The 21,633-nt window shown below is 39.9% G+C and overlaps 1 long non-coding RNA gene across 1 annotated transcript in view; it reads left to right on the top strand.

Annotated features, from left to right (window-relative positions):
* The first annotated feature begins 2,514 nt into the window (after nt 1-2,514).
* Nucleotides 2,515-21,633, top strand: part of LOC141569990 (uncharacterized) — a 41,173-nt gene continuing 22,054 nt past the window's right edge. The window contains exon 1 of the long non-coding RNA XR_012493763.1: nt 2,515-21,633. This exon is cut by the window's right edge and continues 20,118 nt beyond it. This is a non-coding gene — a long non-coding RNA (uncharacterized LOC141569990).

The following is a 21,633-nucleotide window of genomic DNA, read 5'->3' as shown; positions in this document are numbered from 1 at the left end:
TGTATTTCTTTCCTCAGCCACTAGAGTGTTAAGCTCCAGGGACAGAAAATTCTGTTTATTCTGTTCATTGCCTCAGGGTCAGGGCCTAGAAGAGTGTCTCCCACAGTGCAAATGCTCTTGTGCACCTGAAACTAAAAAAAAAAAAAAAAAAATTTGTGACATGAATAAACGAATTGCACACTTTTAACATTATGCGTGTAACACTAGGCATTCTACACTAGGAAGAAGGCCTATTATTACTGTGGTTAAAAAGAAAAAAGTGTTACCAACTACCACTCTTCTGCCCTCCCTCTTCTAACACAGGGAATTCGCTGAGCCTGGTCTCCCTGTCAGGACTGAAATGGCTAACAAGACATGTGGTTTGGATGATTCTTCCTGGCTGGTGACTTCATTTGCCAAGCCCTGCCCTGTCTCTTGAAGAAAAGCTGGGCAGAAGGGTATCATCCACATAGAGTGAAGATAATGAGACTCACAGTAGCTTCCATTCAGTGACCAGGTTCAGGCCAGATCCCCTTTGAGAAAATCTTGAACTTGAGAACTTTCAAAACTGTTTCTTCAGAGAAAAAAAATATTTTTTTCAATTATCTATATAAGAAGATAAAGTAAACTCTGTTTTTCTCTATTGGTATTAGAAAAATTAAAAGTAAAATTCTTTTAAATTTACCATTGCCAGGAATATCAGCTCCCATCTGCACAGCATTAGTATTTTGTTTTATTTCTCATATATGGAAGGTGCCAAAAAAATGTATACACATTTTAGATAACATCTCTTAAAATGTGTATACATTTTTTTGGTACCCCGGTATATAAACATATATATTTTATATCACATATATGATTTTTATTTTGTATATGTATTTTATCACATATAAACATTTTATCATATATTTGGTAACTATATATCATATATAGTTTCTTTTTAATCATATACATTATATATTATATTTTATAATATATAAACATATACATATATAATAATATATGTAATTGACATAAAACATCATGTTAGTGTCAGGTATACAAAATACTGATTCAATACTTGTATATATTGCAAAATGATCACCACAATTAATCTAGTTAACATCTGTCACCATTCATAGTTACAAAATATTTTTTCTTCTGATGAAAACTTTTAAGATCTACTTAGCAACTTTCAAATATGCAATACAGTGTTTTTAACTATAGTTGTCATGCTGTAGATTACCTCCACCTGACTTATTTATTTCAAAACTGAAAGTTTTTACCTTTTGACTCCCTTCATCATTTTGCCGGCTCCCCACCCTGAAGCCTCTGTCAGCTAACAATTTGTTCTCTGTATCCATGAGCTTTTTTTTGTCAAGATTCCACATATACGTGATATTATATGGTAGCTGTCTTTCTCTGTCTGACTTATTTCACTTAGCGTGATGCCCTCAAGTTCCATCCATATTGCAGCAAATGTCAAGATTTTATTCTTTGCTATGGCTCAATAATATTCCATTATTAATACACCACATTTTCTTTATCCATTTATTTTGGTGGTTGCCATATCTTAGCTATCCTAAAGGCCTGCTTCTACGTTGGGTCCTGGGGTGGGCAGTCTGCCCGCTAGCCTTTTAAGAGCAGTTTCTCAATTTGACACACCCTATAGGTCTTGTGGGCACCAGCCTTGATACTCTTCAAAGTCAGGTGTTTTGGGGGCTGTTCTCTCAGGTGCTTGTCTTAAAAGTTGGGGTGTTCAATGTGGCATACCAACACTTCATTCCTCAGGGAGAAGTTTCTGGTTTTGAATTCCCTCCCAATTATGGGTTGCTGTGCTGGGGCTGGGGTTTATGGCGAGATTGTTTCTCAGCCTTTTCTAATCACTTGGATGTGGCTTTCCTCTTGTTTGCCTGATGTGAAGGGGTCTCTCTGCCAGTTGATAGGTTTTTCTCACGGTAGTTTGTTCCATATATAGCTGTAGATTTGGTGTATCTCTGGGAGGAGGTGAGTTCAGGATCTTCCCATGTGGCCATCTTGAACCAGAGCCCATTTCAGCAATTTCAAAATGTCATTGCCCTGCTTTCTGGCCTCCATAGTTTCTGATGAAGAATATATGATTAATATTAATCTAGTTGAAGATCCCTTGTACTGAGTCACTTTTCTCTTCTGCTTTCAAAATTCTCTCTGCCTTTAACTTTCAAGAGTTTGGTTTTAATGTGTCATGGTGTGGATCTCTTTGGATTATATTTTTTGGAGGTCATTAAGCTTCTTGAATATGTAGATTTGCAACTTTTATCAAATTTGGGGAGTTTTCAGCCATTGTTTATTTAAATATTCTTTATGCTCTGTCTTCTCCTTTCTCTCTATCTGGGATTCCCATTGTAGTTTGGTTTGGTGGATCTTTTTGGCTCTGTTCATTTTCTTTATCCTTTTGCCTTTCTGTTCTTGTGTGTGTGTAAATTCCCAGCATACAAGAGTGCTTTTGAATACCTCAATTTTACAAAGAAGCTCCCTCTCGAGCTTTTCATCCATGGCTTTCACTGGTCTATTGTTATACAAATGCATTATCCGCAAAACAATAAATATGGAACCCTAGGATGTATTTGAATAAGGGCCTGTCTGAGGAAAACGCACGTAAGCTAAGAATAACCATCACATATGAGTGTGCGTGAGACAGACAGGATGGGGATATCTTAGGGATGGTCGAGCAGGTGCTGTCCAGAAAAGAGTTGAAATTCTCAGGATAACAGAGAAGTAGGAGTGAGAGATGTCCAAAGAACTTTCAAAAGTACTCACGTGAGGATGAGTTTTATATTTAAGCCAAAAGAAGGCATGTATTAGGTTCATCATGGCAGCATCTGTGACTTTAGAATTTTCCTGTTCTCTCTCCTCTTCTCCTTGGGCATATTCCAACCCAAAAACCAGCTTCACAAGATGGAGAGGAGGAGGATATATATTTGGAGAGGCCTGGCATTTAACAAAAAAATGGTTCATCCTACTAACTTAACAACATAGTGTTTTCATTCTTCCTATTCTTCCCCTTTTTCCCACCTTTTGTGTGTGTGTTTGTGCGCACGCGCGTGTGTGTGTGTGATTTATTTTCTAAGTGTTGTAGTTTCCTCTCCAGAATAAGGAATTTCTGAGGTAATTTATTAGTGGTGCCCACAGTGCCCAAGTCCCTGTACATACTGGGGCCACATTTCTCCTCCTTAAAACTAGGCCAGAAACCAGTATTCACAAGGAACAGGATTGGCTCCCTGCTTAGCTTGGGCTCAGCTTGTGTTTTGACAACCAGAATGTCTCCAGGACCTGTCCCAATGCTGGTCTCTACTTAGTTTAGGGCCCTGGATCTCGGGCTTACAAAACCTGTGACTTAGGACCAGTTTTGTGGCTTGGATCGGGCCCCTGCTCCCATATTAATCTTTCTTCTAGATCTGTTCTGACCCTTCCTTTGAAGACCCCCGTGGCTCTGACACCTGTTCTGACTGACAACTGCTAAGAAACCCTCTGGGGTTGACAGTCATCTCCTTGCCCCACCTCTGATTCTATTTCTGGCTCCAGCCTTGCTTCTGGCTCCAGCCTTGCTTCTGGCTCCAGCCTTGCTTCTGGTTCTGTTCTAGCTAGGACCAGACTGGGCTCAGACTCTGCCTCTGACGCAACTTTAGTGGGACTGAAGCTCATTTTCTGGAAAGAAAGGCAACGTTCTCAAACACCACAGTAGATTAGAAAATGTCAACTAGTTGTCCTTGGTGCAGTGAAAGAGGAAAGTTTATTCAGTGCAAACAGCTCAGTTGTGATTCAGCACACCTGCGGAACAACTCAATAGTGTTATACCTCAGTTATGAGACTGTATAAATGTGGGAGAGCATGGCTGTGAGATGACCCTGAGGCAAGGCTCTTCCCCAGCTAGATAGCTCTGCTCCACTCTGCTCTAGTCTGGTCTGGTCTGGCCCACTGTGCCTTGCTGTCATGCGGGAGACCCTGCGGGGTCTCTGCTCCCGCTCCCCATACAAGAACGCAGGATATGGTGAGGCCAAAAAGGAACACCCACGGAGCCATAGGTAGGGGAGTCATACCACTATATTCTCTCTGGCGGCACTATACTCTCACTGGAGGCTGGATTCACACTGTCCGCAAACCGCCATCCACACTTGCCAGCCCAGCCACCATCTCTTGCTAGCCCCCATTCTTTTTCTCTTCCTTCTGCTAGCGTAGCCACAGCAGTTATATTAGTGGCCAATGGCTCACTGGTTACAGCTGACGGCCCACTAGCCACAGCTGATGGCCATGCAATCACAGTTGATGGCTATTTACTACCTGAGCCAGCACCTGTCTATGTGAGGCCGAGAGCCTGGAAACTACTTTCTGAGGCTCTGCCCCCACACTCCACCCCTACAGGCTCTCGCCTCACAATCTACGTGACAAGCGTCTTCCGCGAGGGGACCTGTGCGAGGAGCCTGGAGGTGAATGCTTCTGGGCAGAGCCAGGGTTCCTCAGGGCACCACCAGTGCTTCTGGGCACAGCCAGACTTCCTGGACTTCTTTGGGTACCACTAGTTTCCCCGGGCACAGCCAGGGTTTCTCAGGGCACCACCAGTGCTTCTGGGCACAGCCAGACTTCCTGGACTTCTTAGGGTACCACCTGTCTTCCCGGACACAGCCAGGGTTTCTCAGGGCACCACCAGTACTTCTGGGCATGGCCAGACTTCCTGGACTTCTTAAGGTACCACTAGTTTCCCCGGGCACAGCTAGGATTTCTCAGGGCACTGCCACTCTCTCTGGGAACACCCCGACTTCCTGGGCACAGCCAGGGCTCTCAGGGCACTGCCACTCTCTGTGGGCACAGCCACACTTCCTGGACACAGCCAGGGCTCTCAGGGCACTGCCACTCTCTCTGGGCCTCTCGGGGTACCCGGCTGGAACAATAGCGACTCACAATCAAGGTGCTTACATATTCTCAATGGCGGCCAGTCAAGAGACAAAAGCGAATATCCCCCAGTTCCACTAACAGTTCCCAAACAAACAGTCAAGCGGTCCATTAAATTAGGGATGGAAGGCAATTCCCCATAGTCCATAGTCATTCACCAGGGCTGTCCTGGGGGTGAGGGACGACCTTGACCTCACCCTCATCTCCCACGGAGGACTCAGCAAGCGTTACCTCCTGGGACTACAAGTCCTGCATCCAGGCTGCCTGAGCAGGAACTTCCCCGGCCCACAGGGCTGCAACGACCTTCGCTTTCTCTGGCCTGTGCTGGTTGGGGAACCGTCCACATCTTTCCACCTCTCCATGAGGCTCCATCTCTCCAGCAGCTGCATGCCTTTTCCTGTGCTGGTGGGAGAACCGTCCACATCCTCCCACCCCTCCACGGGGGTCCAGCTCTCCGGCAGCTGCTCCTCCTGGTCTTCCAGAGACTGAGTGTTCATACACACAAACTGCTCCACCGTCCTTTGGAGAGCTTTGGCCGGCACCGTACCCTGCTCGCTGCGCCATTTGTCGTGCAGGAAGGCCTGCAGGGTCTCTGCTCCCGCTCCCCATACAAGAACGCAGGATATGGTGAGGCCAAAAAGGAACACCCACGGAGCCATAGGTAGGGGAGTCATACCACTATATTCTCTCTGGCGGCACTATACTCTCACTGGAGGCTGGATTCACACTGTCCGCAAACCGCCATCCACACTTGCCAGCCCAGCCACCATCTCTTGCTAGCCCCCATTCTTTTTCTCTTCCTTCTGCTAGCGTAGCCACAGCAGTTATATTAGTGGCCAATGGCTCACTGGTTACAGCTGACGGCCCACTAGCCACAGCTGATGGCCATGCAATCACAGTTGATGGCCATTTACTACCTGAGCCAGCACCTGTCTATGTGAGGCCGAGAGCCTGGAAACTACTTTCTGAGGCTCTGCCCCCACACTTGCTCTGGCCTGTTCCTCCTGCTCTGCTGCACTCAGCTCTGGTCTATTCTGCTCTGGTGAGATGTCGTCAGTGTTTCAGCTCCAACCAGGTGAACTCAGACTTCAGTGCAAAGGGGTAGTGTGCTCTCCGAGCTACAGCGGGGATGACTTATGCAGAGAGAAGTTCCCACCCCTGACCCCTGATTGGTTTCTCCTCATGCAAATGAGGACTCCAAATCTTCTCAGTTTGATTGGTCCAAAAAGCACTGTCTTGATTGGTCAAAAGGGAGCCTCCCTGATTGATTGGTGAAGATGCGAATGGGGGATATAGCAATGCAGCTCCAGCTCTGATTGGAAGGGGAAAGTCTCAATCCTTTTGGTTGAAATACTGTGGGGACAGAGCCAGAAGTGCAGTTTCCAGGTTCTCGGCCTCATGCTAAAAGGTGTTGGCTCAGGTAGTAAATGGCCATCAACTGTGATTGCATGGCCATCAGCTGTGGCTAGTTGGCCGTCAGCTGTAACCAGTGAGCCATTGGCCACTAATAAAGCTGCCATGGCTATGCTAGCAAGAAAAATGGGGGCTAGCAAGAAGATGGTGGCTAAGCTAGCAAGACTGGATTGCAGAGAGGGGGATGCCGCCAGCGAGAATATAGTGGTATGACTCCCCTAGCTATGGCTCCCTGGGTGTTCCTTTTTGGCCTCACCATGTCCTGCGTTCTTATGTGGGGAGCGGGACCAGAGACCCCGCAGGCCGCCCTGCATGACAAATACAATTTCAGAATCTCCTTTATATGGTTTAGCTCAGATGGCAGGAACAAAATGCAGGTAGGCGGTTCAGTGTGGGAGGCAGGCAGTTTAGAGCAGGCTTCTCCCTGAAGGGCAGTTTGCCTGAGAGGCCCCGTTTAGAAATGGCTGCTCGGCTCTGTTTTCAAATTTGAGCCTAGTTAGCTACCAGGGGGCCTTCTTGAAGGGTATCTTCTTTCTCAGAGTCAACAAAAGTAGCTGCTGCATGGATTGCCCATCTCCACCCTATCCAACAGTCTCCGGGATAATTTCTAGGGAAATCTGAACTCTGACTACTTGTGCACAGATGCTGGAGCTCTGCTGGGAGCATGTGATTTGACCCATAGCCTGACCAGCATGTGTGTCTGTGGCCTGTCCTCTCAGGAGACGAGTTAATACACAGAACAGTTTAAAGGCAAATGACATGTGTGCCTGTCCTGCGTGATCCACAAGTTATTGGAAGCATTTAGCCTGTTCACACGCACACACATACAAATGGCACAGATACTACATGTGTCCTAACTGGCAGCTTGTTGCTTCCTGAGGATCATTCAGTAGCACATTTCTCAGGGGAGGTTTTTGTGATCCTGGTTTTACCTAATTTAGTTATTTTTTTCTAACTACAAATGTAATATACACATACATTTTCCTTGTAAAAAGTTAGAAATAATAACATAGAAAGAAAACTAAAAAAAAAATCCAAACCCATCCCTAAATCTTCTTGTATCCCATTCTTCTTCTTAAAGGAAGTGTTAAAAAGTGGGTGTTTATCCTTACAAACCCTTTCTATGCATGTGCCGGAATATCAAAATATATGCAGATATATATTTTTTTGTAAATATTATTGTATTATTTGTGCATGTAAATTACATTTTGACCTAATATGCCCGGGGATCTCAACATGTTAGTGCACACAAATTTATCTCATTTTTCAACTGCTCTATAATTTCCAGTGTATGGGTGAAATATAGATTAAACATAACCTTATTGATAGATGTGTGGCTTATTTAGAGTCTTTTGCTGATATAAGCAGTGCTTAGTGAATGAATGTCTTTTATTTAGAGCATAAGAAGTCTATCTGCAAGATAATTTTTTAGAAGTAGATTTACTAGGCCAAAGATGAATTAATATCTCTACAAGTTGTATCAATTGACACCCTCATGAGCAGTGTATAAGGTTTTGTTTTGCTATAGCCAATTCCAGAATGTCAGTCAAATGTTTCATTTGTTCCATTGGCATATTATTTGCGCTTTATTTTTTATTTATTTCTTAGGATCATCATATTTCCTCTTTGGGTGAAGTATCTTCTACTATCTTTTGCTAGTTTCCTTTTGGACTGTGGGGATTTTCTTCTGGGTGTATAAGAACCATTTATATATTGAAATGACTACTTTTTCCTGTGTTTTGAATCATGAGCCTCCACCCCACCCCACCCATATTGCTGCTTGCTAAGACTATGTTTTCAGTTGAATTAACTAATTCTGTTTTTTATGAGTTCTGAATTTTGTATCATAATAGACACTTTCCCCTTCTGTAACTGTAATTATCTCCTTTTTAGAAACATTTAAGTAGTGATGCATCTGGAATTCATTTTAGTGTAATATAATAGGTTAAGAATCAATGGCACTGAGTGCTTGCTGTCAACCAAAAATTGTGTTACCTTTCCATAGCATGGAATTAAAATTGAAAATGGCAGCCCAATCAAAGACCACATTTGCCAGTCCTTTTGACTTGCATGTGTGGTCATGTGACTGGTAATAAACTATAGAAAATATGAGGAAGTGGTATGTGTTACCATCTAGATACAGGCAACAGAGGAACCTATTTGAATTATGGCAACATAAGTTGCCAGGAACTCGGGTCTCTGAATCACCAGGGGCAAGATAACTGTTCAGTGACCAGTCACATCTTCAGTGACTGTTACATGAAGGAGAAATACACTTCCATTGTGATAAGCCACTAAAATCTTGGAGCTTATTTATTAAAGTGGCTGGCCTGGCTTTACCAATAAAGAGTCCAATGAAGAGATAGGTGTCTCTAACCACTCATGTTTAAGCACACTTCATTTTATTTAATGAGTGTTCTGCCAATGAAAGGGATTTGTCAGTAACCTAGCATCTGTGAAGGACCTGGAAAGGACCTAGAATAGAGGTGGGTGATTTTCACAGTTAACAGCATTTAAAGTGAGAATTATGAGGAGAAAGTAATAATATCTTATGATTAGCTAATAAACTAGATGGAATTGGGGAACTTTTAGTTATCAACAGAGATTTACTGCATATGCTATTGTCAGATTTAAAGGTGATTCTGGTACAAGACTAAAGTCCAACTAATTTAGCTAAGACTGTTATTGATGAGAGGGGAGTAGAGTTGCACTTCACTACTAAGTCAAGGAATAGATTATAATGAGCAACAGTTCTTTAGTGGGTACCATCTGGTTGTGTTAGAACCTCTAAAGCATGTCCTAATTTTTTAATAAACATATAAAAATAAAAGTTTGTGATAAGCTAGGAGACTCAGGGTAAAGGGTGATTAAGTGGTATTTTGTAATCACTGAAGGCCTTTCCTTATCTGTATTTCAAGTGAGTGGTTCTGAGCTGTTTGATTTAATCAAATCATATTTGGAAAATTTTGTAGCCAAGTTGTTCTCTATCCACCTCAGCCTTAACTCCCACATGAAGCTATGCATACTTCTACTCTCATATTGGTAATTTTTACTGCTGACAGCATAGAGCATGTTTTTGAGTACACACACACACACACACACACACACACACACATTCTCTTAATGATAATGGAAATCAATGAATAAAGCACATTCATATAGTTATATTTAGAAAACTTGCCTATACCATTTTTCTCAGCAATTAATTATGAGTGGTCTGTGGAGTCATTTTTCAGTCTTGTATTCTCTGCACTCTAAATCAAAGAAATTCTCCAAAATGTGTGAAGTATGGATGGTAGTTTATCCAGTCTCCAGTGTTTTTGTAAACTTTGCTCATTTTTTGTTTTTCTTTGGTCTATTCCAGTCTCCAGGGTGGAGTGACCCCTGTGGCGTACAACCATCTTAATGAAAACACTCACCTAACTTTTAACATGCACATAACTGAGCTCTTAAAAGACAGCTTGTGTGCAGTTCCTAGAATTTTGAAAATTGCTTTGCACTTTGTTCATGATTAGCAATCACTTAGCATTAATGTAATAGCAGCTGTGTTTTTATGTGGGTAGAAATAAGAATTTTCATGAAATCTCCAGATTGTAAGAGCACTGAGTCTAAGAGTTTTTAGGGAAAATATTTTTAACAATATTTTAAAGGAGAAAGAAATGGGAGATTTTGTATGTTGGCTTTTCAGAAGTCATTGTTTAAAGAGTGAGCTTACTAAAATAACCACAAGATGGCATCAGTTTTCTATTTTAAAACTTACAGTAAATTGGACTGAAGATTCCTTTTTTCCTTCATTTGCATGTTGAAAGACCTAGTTATAGCTACTTCTTGAATTTATCATCTATGTGCTGTAAAACTCATGGCATCTGTATCAGATTTGAAGTCTGAAGACGGGGTAACTGATTTATGAATTCCATTTGTCGAGCTATATCCAAATTATGGGAGAATGTCTCAGTTGGTCTCCTAGGTATTTAATATGAAGTGTTGGAATGAGGGTGTTCACAAGTACTCTCTAATGGAGCAAATCCAAACACAGGGCCTCTTACTGACCATCATTATGATATTTCTTTAGCATAACATCAGCATATCTTTCCCCCTCAAAGCACAACCACTAAGTGTCTACAATTGCTCACAAATCTGTCACTGCAAAGGGTTAAATTCTATAGAAAAATGTTTGTGCTTCAAGAGTAGACTTCACCTTGTCTCCTTATGCTAGGTGATCAATTTTAGGTTATTTTATTAATCTATCTACATTATTCATGTTTATGTGGGTCTAGAATGTCAATCAAAAATATTGCCATTAATTATTCTTGCCAGTTTTCCTGTATCATTCCATAAAAGGAATTTGGTGTTCTTAAAATGCCTAAAAAGTAAAAACAGACCAAATATTCTGCTATTTTGAGTTGTGAAACTCTTTCATGTAGGTTTCAGAGCTCACGTGCAGTTGTAACACGGCCTAGGGGTGACATGGTTTCTGATTAAGCATATCTCTTAAGGTTCTTCCTTTCGATGTAGACAATCCTTCTGGCCTTTAATCTGAGAATGGTGTCCACTTTTTCAGGATAGTGTCCTCTATACTTTAGAAAATGCCTTCTCTATGAGAAGGGGAAGGGCATTAGGGAATTAAACAATATAGTTTAGAACTTAAAATTTTATTTTGTCTACTTCTTATCCACATTCAGTTTAGATAAAATTGAGTAGGCAAAGCATTATTTGGTGTTCAGTCACCCATCTTTTCTTTATTTCCTGTCACTATGTATATTCCACTTTTCTTCTGTCCCACAGTCTTTCTCAAGCTGCCCTTGTGCCCCATTTTTTTCTCTTCTCCCCTTTCTCCTTTTCTAAGTCCCATTCTATCAGGTTAGCAAAATGGAGTTTGGTATAAATAAAGGGAAGTTACCCACTATTATTTATAAGATGTCTCTATTTTAGCTGTATTTTAGTAATACCATTGTCTTATATGTCTTATAAGAGTTCTTACATGAACTCTTTGACCATGAGCTCTTCAGAGACAAAGACTGTGTCTTCTGCAGCCCTGTGTTTGGTACTCAGAACACTCTAATGTTAGTCAAAGGGGGAGAGAGTAGAGGCAGTGGTGGCAAAAACAAGGAACTTTCAATTGAACTGTGAGAGCATCTGACTATTCTCACTACTTAGGTGGTCCTGTTTGTCTTTATAGCTCTAGAAATTATATAATTAAAATACAGCAGACATAATGGCTGAAATGTATTCTGTAGATCATGTAGGGTCTGTTCAGGTGCCTAAGGGAGTGTTCTGAGATGCAAGGTATCTTTTTGCATCTTTTCATCTGCCCACCTTAGCTTTTCTTTCCCTTTCCTTTAGTCCTTGCTGGGAATTAAAACAGGATAGCTGTTCCCCAGAACTTCTATAATGATCTGTCACAGAGCAATATGAAGTCCCTCAGTTATCCTTGTCTAGGCTAAAATCTAAAGATTTAATAAATTGCATCATGCATTGAGAAGAGTCTCTAAAACTGAAACATGTTTAATTAGGAAAGAAACTGAGGGAGGTATTAATAGTGACAGCAGCAAGAATTGACAATATCCACAGTGTTGGGGGAGGAGAACCATATTGTTAAAGTACATGTAAATATTATGGTGGGGTGGTAGACTCTTACACTGAAGGCTTCCAATGAATCATGGCTCCAGGTAGTTATGACTTTTCGTGGTTCCCTCCCACAGTGACTCTGAGTTTGGCCCTGTGACTTCCTTGGTCCAGTGGAACTGTAGAAACTGTGACACAAGCAGAGTCTTATGCACTGGGTCAGGTTCACAAAGACTGGTAAGCTCTTTGGGGTACTAGTTGCTTTATCCTTCATCTTCATTAAATTCCTTTTTATGCAATAAAATGAATCCTCATTTCCTGTAGTGTAGCAGTACCCAAAAAGATGGGTCAGGAAACAGCACAAGACAAACTGGAGACTGCTTACGGAAAAGAAAACTAGACATTTCCTTAGTAGAAGTGTTGGAATTTGGGGGACTCACAATAGACAGAAAAGGAAAAATGAAATCTTGAAGGCCATACTCAACACACAAAAAGGAAAAAACAGAAAAACCCAGACTGACAGCTTATTGAGATAGGACTTTAAAAGGGGGGCAACAATTTAATAATTAATAGGAGAGAGAAAGCATCCAAACAAATCTAACAAAGGAGACTGGAGTAATGCTCCCAGAAGAAGCCCAAATCCAGGAGATAACTGAGTAGCTTCAGGTGCCCTTAGATATGTTCTCTTGAAGAACAGCAGAACTAGTCAAAGTGGTTGAAGAAAATCTGAATTGACTTTTAAGTCAAGAACTTGGACAATTAACTTAGACTACTTTCCATGTTATTAGTAAATTTCCAGGTGATGAAGTTACTTAGGTAAAGATCCATGTACTTCCTGAGTCCTTAGGGGACCAAGGATTTCTAGAGTTAAATCTCCTCAAAAGAGAAGCACAGAGAGAAGGAGAAATGAAGAGGAGGTACACTAAAAGGAACCAAGGAGGACAAAAGTGATTAGGTGTGCATCCTTCCTGAACTCTGTTTATCTGCGCGCGCGCGCACGCACGCACGCGCACACACACACTGCAACAGTACATATGAATCATAATACATGTGGTTGTAATGGTTATTTATATGTGTCAACTTGACTGTAGTCCCCAGTTATTCAGTCAAACACTTATCTAGGTATTGTGAAGGCGAGTTTTGTAGATGTGATTAAAGTCCATAACCAGTTGGCTTTCAGGAAGGGAGATAATCCTAGATAATCTGGGTGTGCTGATTCAATTATTCGAAAGGTCTTAAGAGCAGAGCTGAGTTTTCCCTGAAGAAATTATGCCGGAGGACAGCAGCTTCTGTTTGTGCCTGACAGCTCTAGACAGTTTGCTTCCTGATGGTCTGCCGTGTGATTTTCAGTCTTGCCTAGCCAACCCTGACTATTGCATAAGTCAGCTCTTGGAAATAAAGCTCATAATATCTACAGGGGGTGGCAAAAAAAAATATACACAATTTAAGAAAGGAAAAACTGTATTAAAATTGTAATACTCAATATATACCGATAACAAAAGATAAATACAAGTCATGTGTGTATGTTTTTTTGGCACCTCTGGTATTTCCTATTGATTCTGTTTCTCTAGTTGAACAATGACTAATATATATGCGTGTGTATGTATGTATGTGTGTATATATATATATTTTTTTTCTGTAACCTGCTTTTTTGCTAACAGTATATCTAGAGATGGTATTATATCTAACTGCTGAATAATGTCCCATAACATGGATACACTATTTACATGTTATTGGCGGATATTTTAGTTTAGATTCAAATTTAGATTTAGATTTGTTTTCATTTGCTTTTGAAATTTTCTCTATTGACTTCTTGCATCTAGCATTGCTATAATAAAATCTAATATCAATCAGATTCTTGCTCTTGCAGATAATTATTTTTCTTCTCTGAAGTCTTTTAAGAAACCCTATTTCCCCGAAAATAAGACCAGGTCTTATATTAATTTTTGTTCTAACAGATGCATTAGGGCTTATTTTCAGGGGATGTCTTATTTTTTCATGTACAACAATCTACATTTATTCATTTATTCATGTACAAAAATCTACATTTATTCAAATACAGTCATGTCATCTGGAACATCATCATAACTCTCTAAACCCCAAATTCCAGCTTGAATTTCTTGCGACTCCATTTCCTGTAGAACCATTGGCCTCAATCTCTCATGTCCAGCAATAGAGCTCTCCTTAAATGAGCACTTCTTGTCCATGTAGCCTGCTCGTAGTGCATTGGCAACAGATGTCAGTGATTTTATCTCATGAATTCTTCACCCAAGTCACAACCTCTTGCAGGGTAGGCTTCACAAAGTTTCCACGCTGGTTTCTCTCCATTCTATTTTCAATGTAGTCATTGCTTTCCATGTGCAAATCGTCCTTGTATGGCTTGTTTATTGCATTATCGAGAGTCCGGAGATAGGCAGCCATTCCTGCGGGAATCATTATTTGAACTATTCTTCTCTCTGCAAGGAAGTTCTTCATGTCTTTAGTGCGGTGAGTGTTGGCTAAATCCCAGACTAGCAGACCTCTTTGGCCAGCTCGCAAAATAAGTGGCAGCATTAAATTGACCCTCTTCCTTATAACTGCTTGTGTGCACCAGCCTTTTTCGGTTTCAAGAACATAAATGCCTGAATCATATTCGACCTTATCTTTCTTGCCCTCAGTGATGATAAGAGTTGGGCTTTCTTTCCATCCAGATGAATTGTCAAAATACAGGTAACACGTGCACTTTCATAACCAATGGATGGAATGTAGATTGACATGGTACCCCTCTGATTAATTGTTGTTTGAGATATTTGGGCCATAAACTCTGCAGTTTCATCCATAGAAATCATGTTGGAGAGTTGGCATTTAGAAAAGTCAATGCCATCAATGAAGGACTTGAATGCAAGTGCATGTTTAATAACTTCAGTATCTTCCAGCTTGAACAGTGTTGTCGATCTTAGAGACAGTTCATATTGCTGAAGGAAGCCATCCAGCCAGTGTTGTGATGCTTTGAATTCTTCTGGGGATATTTCTAACTGGGGTGCCATTGCAAGGGCTAATTCTTGAATATCAGCCCGGTGCACAACCAAAGCCTTTGTTCTCCTGTCAGCAATCCATTCACAGATGATGTCTTCCAGCTCAGGAAATAATGGTTGCCGACCTGATCCACACTTGCGCTTCTTAGCATTTCCCTCGTTCACCTGTTGACTGAGGTTATTGCACTCTGCTCGCCATTTTAAGAACATTTGGAGATCCAACTTCTTCTCTTTGTAGAAAGCCATAAGATTCTTGCCTCGGGAGTCCTCCACGATTCCTTTCTTGTACTCGATGGAATAGCTCTTTCTTTTTGTACTCATCTTGTCAGGGGGTCAAAATATTATTCCCTTTAAATCTACCATTAAATCAAGTGTTAATTGAAGATTTACAACACAGGAGTGGCAACAAAAATAATGACAGTTAAGAATGATGGTCCATACAAAAGTGACAAAAAATTGCAGTCACCAAAATTCAGAAAACGTTTCTTTATTTCACACGAGTGCATTAAGTACGTTCGTTACGACGTATTGAATTATGAAGTTTTATATTAGACACAACCACGTCAGTTCATTATCAAGTGCGCTCGTTATTCCTGCGTTGTGTCTGTACTCCGATTGGTCATTCCGCAATAAGTCTTGAGTTCATCTGTTTACATAGACGTTTACCTCTCATCTAAAGGCGCCCCCTTGGGTATTTACAAATACTTAATTATAATTTATATTATCATTTATTTTAAGAGTTAATGTAAATAATATTATTTATTTATATTTATATATTAATATTATTATTTTGTAATTCAATATGTCTGTCGTGTGTTGCAATGGATCTACTAAATGTGTCTGTCTGGCTGACGATCTTAACTGGGGCTTATTTTGGGGGTAGGGCTTATATTACGAGCATCCTGAAAAATCATGATAGGGCTTATTTTCCAGTTATGTCTTATTTTCAGGGAAATATGGTATTATTCTTCTCTAATGTTGATGTGAACATATCTATGGTTGTTTTACATCTTGCTCAATTTTCAGTAGTCCCTTTAAATCTGAAGACGTGTCTTTTTTTCTTTTTTTTAAGATTTTATTAGGGAAAGGGAACAGAACTTTTTTGGGGGAACAATGTGTACTTCCGGGACTTTTCCAAGTCAAGTTGTCCTTTCAATCTCAGTCGTGGAGGGCGCAGCTCAGCTCCAGATCCAGTTGCGGTTGTTAGTTACAAGAGACGCAACCCACCATCCCTTGCGGGAGCCAAACTGGCAACCTTGTGGTTGAGAGCCCATGCTCCAACCAACTGAGCCATCTGGCCACCCGCGAGCTGAGTGGCAGCTCATTGACTTTATTCTAGTTGCAGAGGGCGCAGCTTGCTGGCCCATGTGGGAATCCAACCGGCAGCCCCGTTTCCCCGAGCTCGTGCTCTAACCAACTGAGCCACCCGTGGGCCCTGAAGACATGTCTTGATATTCTTGGATATCTTCTGTTATCATTATTTTATTTATGTATTTATTTTTCTCAGTCCTCTTTTCTCTCTTTTCTTCTTGGAATTCCCACCTGATGGATGTGAGACTTTCTGGGACTTTCTCTCAAGCCTTAATTTTTATTTCATCTTCACAACCATTCATTCCGTTGTGCTGAATTTAGGGTAAGCTTGTCAGTGTGATTTTCCAGCTTATTAACATGCTCTTCAATTGTGTCCATCCTATCACTCTGCCTGTGTATTGAGTTTTATTTTAATAGTAATATTTTTTATTTCTAAGACCTAAAATTGCTTTGTTGTAATACCTACCTATGTCGTTTTTTATATATAGTTATGATGTCCTTCTGAGGATATTAATTTCATTTTTATTAAAGCCTCATTTTGTTTGCTCTATTAAGCATTTTTTTCTCAGCTATTAGTTCTGTTAATGAAATTTACCACATCTTTTATGATTTTCCTCACATATTTGGCAGTCCTTGGTTTGGATGTTTTATTTGCCTGAGGTTTGTCTCCAAAATTGGGGTGGAGGAATGTGATGTGTTATTGGATGAGGAGTGCTGGGTGACACCATTCACAAAGGGCATTGCCCTGTCTCTCCAGCTTAACTGCCCACACTCTCTTCTCCAATCCAGAGCAAATGCCTCAGCTGCCTGCTCTTTGACAAAATGGGGGAGAGAGTCTTTGGAGCAGGAGGAAAGGGACCAGTCCATCTAGTATCCATGTTCTCTGAGCTTAGAAACCTGCAGAGCATCCAAGTTTCACAGTCCTTTTCCTACGTATTTCTGCTGTGGCTATTTCCTCAGCCAGGTATATCTACTTTCTGTTTCTTAAGGGTTCCTCAAAAGTTTTTGTTCACCAATGTTTTCAAGCACTGTTATTGATTTTAATTTTTTTTCTTGTCATTTCTAGAGATTTGGGATAAGAGGGGAGGTAGAAAAGTGTGGTCTTGATTTTATTTCTGCACTGCATTATCATTTAAATAACTGGGACAATTCAAATTAACTTGCCAATAACTTTGGGAAAAACATACCTTTGTTTTAAATAATAATAATAATTTGAGAATTAAAATATTTGACTTGATTAATAATCTGGAAATTTTATAGTACCTTCTTATTTAAAGTATTATAGTTACAATACCTATTCCATTTTTGCGAACCAAACCTAACAGAAGTTCACACATAATGCCATTAAATTTGCTGAAAGTTACAAAGGAAAGAATATCTGATGTCTTGTTACTATGGACAATGTAATAAAAGGAAGCTTTAAAGAAATGATTTCAAATTTGTTGGATCAGAGGCTGAATGAAAAGCTAAGGAAGAGTAAGGTGTGTGTTTATGTCAATGTGTTGACACACTTTTATTAGGATGCCTATTTAAGAGAAATATGATTTCTGGAGGTGATTAGGAATGCAAAACCACCATCAGAGAGAATGGTGGTTTTATCCATAAATAAAATCTAGTTTGGGGATTGTGAGAAGGACAAGTATATTTCTGCTGTGGTTTCCGTTGACAATAGAACATGTATTCAAAGACGGTGAATACCTACGGTGCTCAAATTCTTAAAAGAAGACGCGTGATTGCATTTTCTTAAGTCAGGAGAGCCCTAATTCTAATATCTGTTTCTATAATAAGGTTAAAAGAAATTCTTTGGCTGCTTTATCATGAGTCTCAATCCAATCTTGGCCCAAGATTTCCTGTTGATGTTCTGCATGTTTTTCCTATCCACCACTTTGTTTGTAGATTTCTCTCTCTCTCTCTCTCTCTCTCTCTCTCTCCCCTTTGCATTTGGTTTTGGATTAAGACTGATATTTCTACTGTACATGTTTGCTATGATAGTGACACTTACTTGATTTGCTAGTCACTTGGCTTTGCTCTACCTGAAGCTTAAAATCTATGAGCTTGGTATTGTGGGTCTAACAGCATAGTAAAGAAAAAGAAAAATCTTAGATTGTTCATCAATGTCATTTTAATTCCCTAACAATGTTTCTGGACATCTGGAATAAGTGTCCAAGACAAGATTAAAGGATATACCCTAACTATGTATAATTCTATCTCTTCCTATGTGGCTCCTCTACAAATATTACATGGGACCAAATATTATAGTCCCATTCAGGAAAAACATGCCTTGTATAGACTGCCATAGAGTGCCTTTCTTTTTCTCTGCCATCCATTAAAATTAAAGCACATTTACAAAAGCAAACCCAACAATTACTGGATACCACATGAATATTATTCGACTCAGTAGAGTGTATTGACAGGCCTAGATTCAAGCACTTCAATTGTACACTGATGCTATGTCAGGAATATAAATGCTCTGTTTTGTTTCCTGCATCCTGAAAATTGAAATCCTTATATCTGTTAACTCTTAGAACAGACTAAATACCTGACTCTTTGTAACACAAAAATCAGTGAAAGCACACATTGTATGGTTCAAAAGCAATTTCCTTATTACACTAAAGATGGTGTGTGCTCATTTGCTACATAAAAGAAGAGAAATCATGACTGGTAAAATGAAAGATTAGTATAGTTCTTTGCTGTAATGTGTTTTTATACTAAGGGAAAATATACTTACGTAGATAACCTTTAGTTTTCCTCTAATTTATATCATTCTACATCAATTTTCCCTACTTTCTCACACTCTCTGCCCCATTTTGCATCATGATATTGAGGATTCAAGTCATTATTAGTTGAATCTCTGAACATTGTCTATTTTTCAACAATAAAATACACATTAAGTGCTTTTAATCAAAGATTTCAAGTGATTGGACCAAATTATCAATACACAATTTGTTTAAATCCTGTTGTAACAATGCATTTGAATTCAAATGTAGATATTGAAAAAGGATAATCACTAAGACGTAAACTCAGTGCTATGACTCTTGTAAGAAGGGAGGGATTTCAAACAAAAGTCATTTGTTGTTTTTTCCTTTGGGAATGAGTGAAGGGAAGATTTCTGAGAGACTCTATCTAGTACATATGTTATTGATGAAACAATTACCTCTGTGTCAATTTAATGTTGCTCCTTCTTCTAACATAGTCATATTATGTGTGCATTGGAAGCCTTAATACAAATATTTTTAATTTTTCTCTAACTTTGCTTTAGAATAAATTGCAATACCAATTTATTAATGAACAAGACAAACAAACAAACAAAAACTCATAGACACAGGCAAGTGTTTGGTGGTTATCAGATAATAAGGGGGGAGGGGGAGATAGAAGAGAGTAAAGGGGGTCAAATATATGGTGATGGAAGGAGACCTGACACTGGATGGTGAACACACAATATGATATATGAGGTCTGACAATTAAGTTCACAAACTCATCCTAGAAAAAGTGCTACATACCTCATTGCTGAATATCACTATGGTCACCTTCAAAGTACTCCCCTTGGGAAGCTATGCACTGATGCCAGCGCCTAGTCCACCCTTCAAAGCAATTTTGGAACTCTTTTTCTGGGATGGCCATCAGAGCTTTTATATTACCCTTGATGTTCTGAATGTCATCAAAATGCCTGCCTTTCAATATTTCCTTTATCTTTGGGTAAAGAAAGAAGTCATTGGGGTCCAGCTCCGGTGAATAGAGAGGGTGTTTCAATACAGTTATTTGTTTACTTGCTAAAAACCCCCTCACAGACAGTGCCATGTGAGCTGGTGCATTGTCCTGATGCAAGAGCCATGAATTGTTGGTGAAAAGTTCAGGTCGTCTAACTTTTCACACAGCCTCTTCAGCACTTCCAAACAGTAAACTTGGCTAACGGTCCAGTTGGTAATGAACAATCCCTCTGGTATGAAAAAAAGGTTAGCATTATTGTTGCAACAAGTTCAGGAACTTAATTGTCAGACCTTCATACAGCTGATGTATTATAGAAATGTACATTTGAAACCTATATAATTTTACTAACAAATGTCACCACAATAAATTTAATACAAGTTAAAAAAATAAAAATAAATAAAAGTAAAAAAAAAACAAATACCAATTTATTACTTTACCACAAGAAATACAACAAGCAGGCCAGGTTTTCTTTTATGGATTAACATTCTTCCTATATAGTAAAATTATGTGGGAAGTTACAACTTTACATTTTAAAAGACTTTAATGCAGTGGTTCTTCATATTTTGGCATGTGAATATCTGATAAAAGCCACACGACCTCTCTTGAGCAAAATGTGCATGTGTGCATGTGTTCAAGGCTTTGTCTATTTTCAGGCGCCCATAGACTCCCTGGAGTTCACCCGTGACTTAGCAGTGTGGTGAGGGGAGAGCAGAGCAGGTTCCTGGGTACCGATTCTGCCAGTACTGCAGTTGGGAGGCTACGTGATTTAAGTGCTAGGTTTTTCTTTAAATTTTCACTGTGTGGAATTTACACATGCAATACTGATGGTGATAAGCCAGGGTCTGTAAACTTTAATAGAAGGCTAAAGGAATCTCAGGCTGGGAAGGCTGTTTAGTTACATCCTGACAAGGTAGCCTAGGACAAGAAGACAAAGTTATGTTTGTGTCGTTTGTACTAATACATTTAGCCCTCTACATTTGGTCATTTGGAGGTAGCATTGTGCACTGCTTAGGGCCACAGGCTCTATAGTCAGGCACCTGTGCTCAGCAATGTCTTAGGTGTGTAATGTTGGGAAGGTAGATGGGAAAAGTAGAGTGCATGCCTCTAAGTTGTTTAGGACAGTGCTGGCACTTTGTACGTACTCAATAAAAGCTCAGTAAACAACAGAATAATCTTGCCAATATTTACAACATTTAGAACAATTGTTTTGGTTATGAGAAGACTTTCTGATCTCTATTTTTGTTCCAGGTTGGTAAAATAGACTCACCTAGAAAGACTTTCTTATACTTTTCTGTGTCGTCCTGATTGAGCTCTCTCCCTCCAACACAATCCCTGGAAAGGATGAGGTGGGGTGGGGTGGGACAGATGGGTCCCAACATGGAGCCATGCTAGAGTAACTTCCTAGAACACAGACAATTTGTAATGCTTTCCAAGCCTGCAGATTGAAATTGGGAGTGTTCTGCATTCCCTTTCTACAATTTGTAGTCTGAATTTGACGTAATTAGATAGAGTTCTTGGTTTTGACTCTTTGGAGAACTTTAGTCTACCAAACAAAAGACTTTGCAGCACCACGAAGCTGTTCTAGGAAGAGACTTCAAAACTCTAACTTTAATTTTAGGAATTAAATATTTAGAAATAAATGAAAATGCATTTTACACAAATAAATTAAAATAATTACAATTTTTAAAACCTTTCCACAGTGAAGCTCTGGAATGACAACATTCAGGCACTAATT

The sequence above is a fragment of the Rhinolophus sinicus genome, linkage group LG02, assembly GCF_036562045.2.
Source record: "Rhinolophus sinicus isolate RSC01 linkage group LG02, ASM3656204v1, whole genome shotgun sequence".
NCBI classification, from domain to species: domain Eukaryota; kingdom Metazoa; phylum Chordata; class Mammalia; order Chiroptera; family Rhinolophidae; genus Rhinolophus; species Rhinolophus sinicus.
Note: the sequence above shows the minus strand (reverse complement) of the source record. Positions and strands in the feature narration are given on the sequence as shown.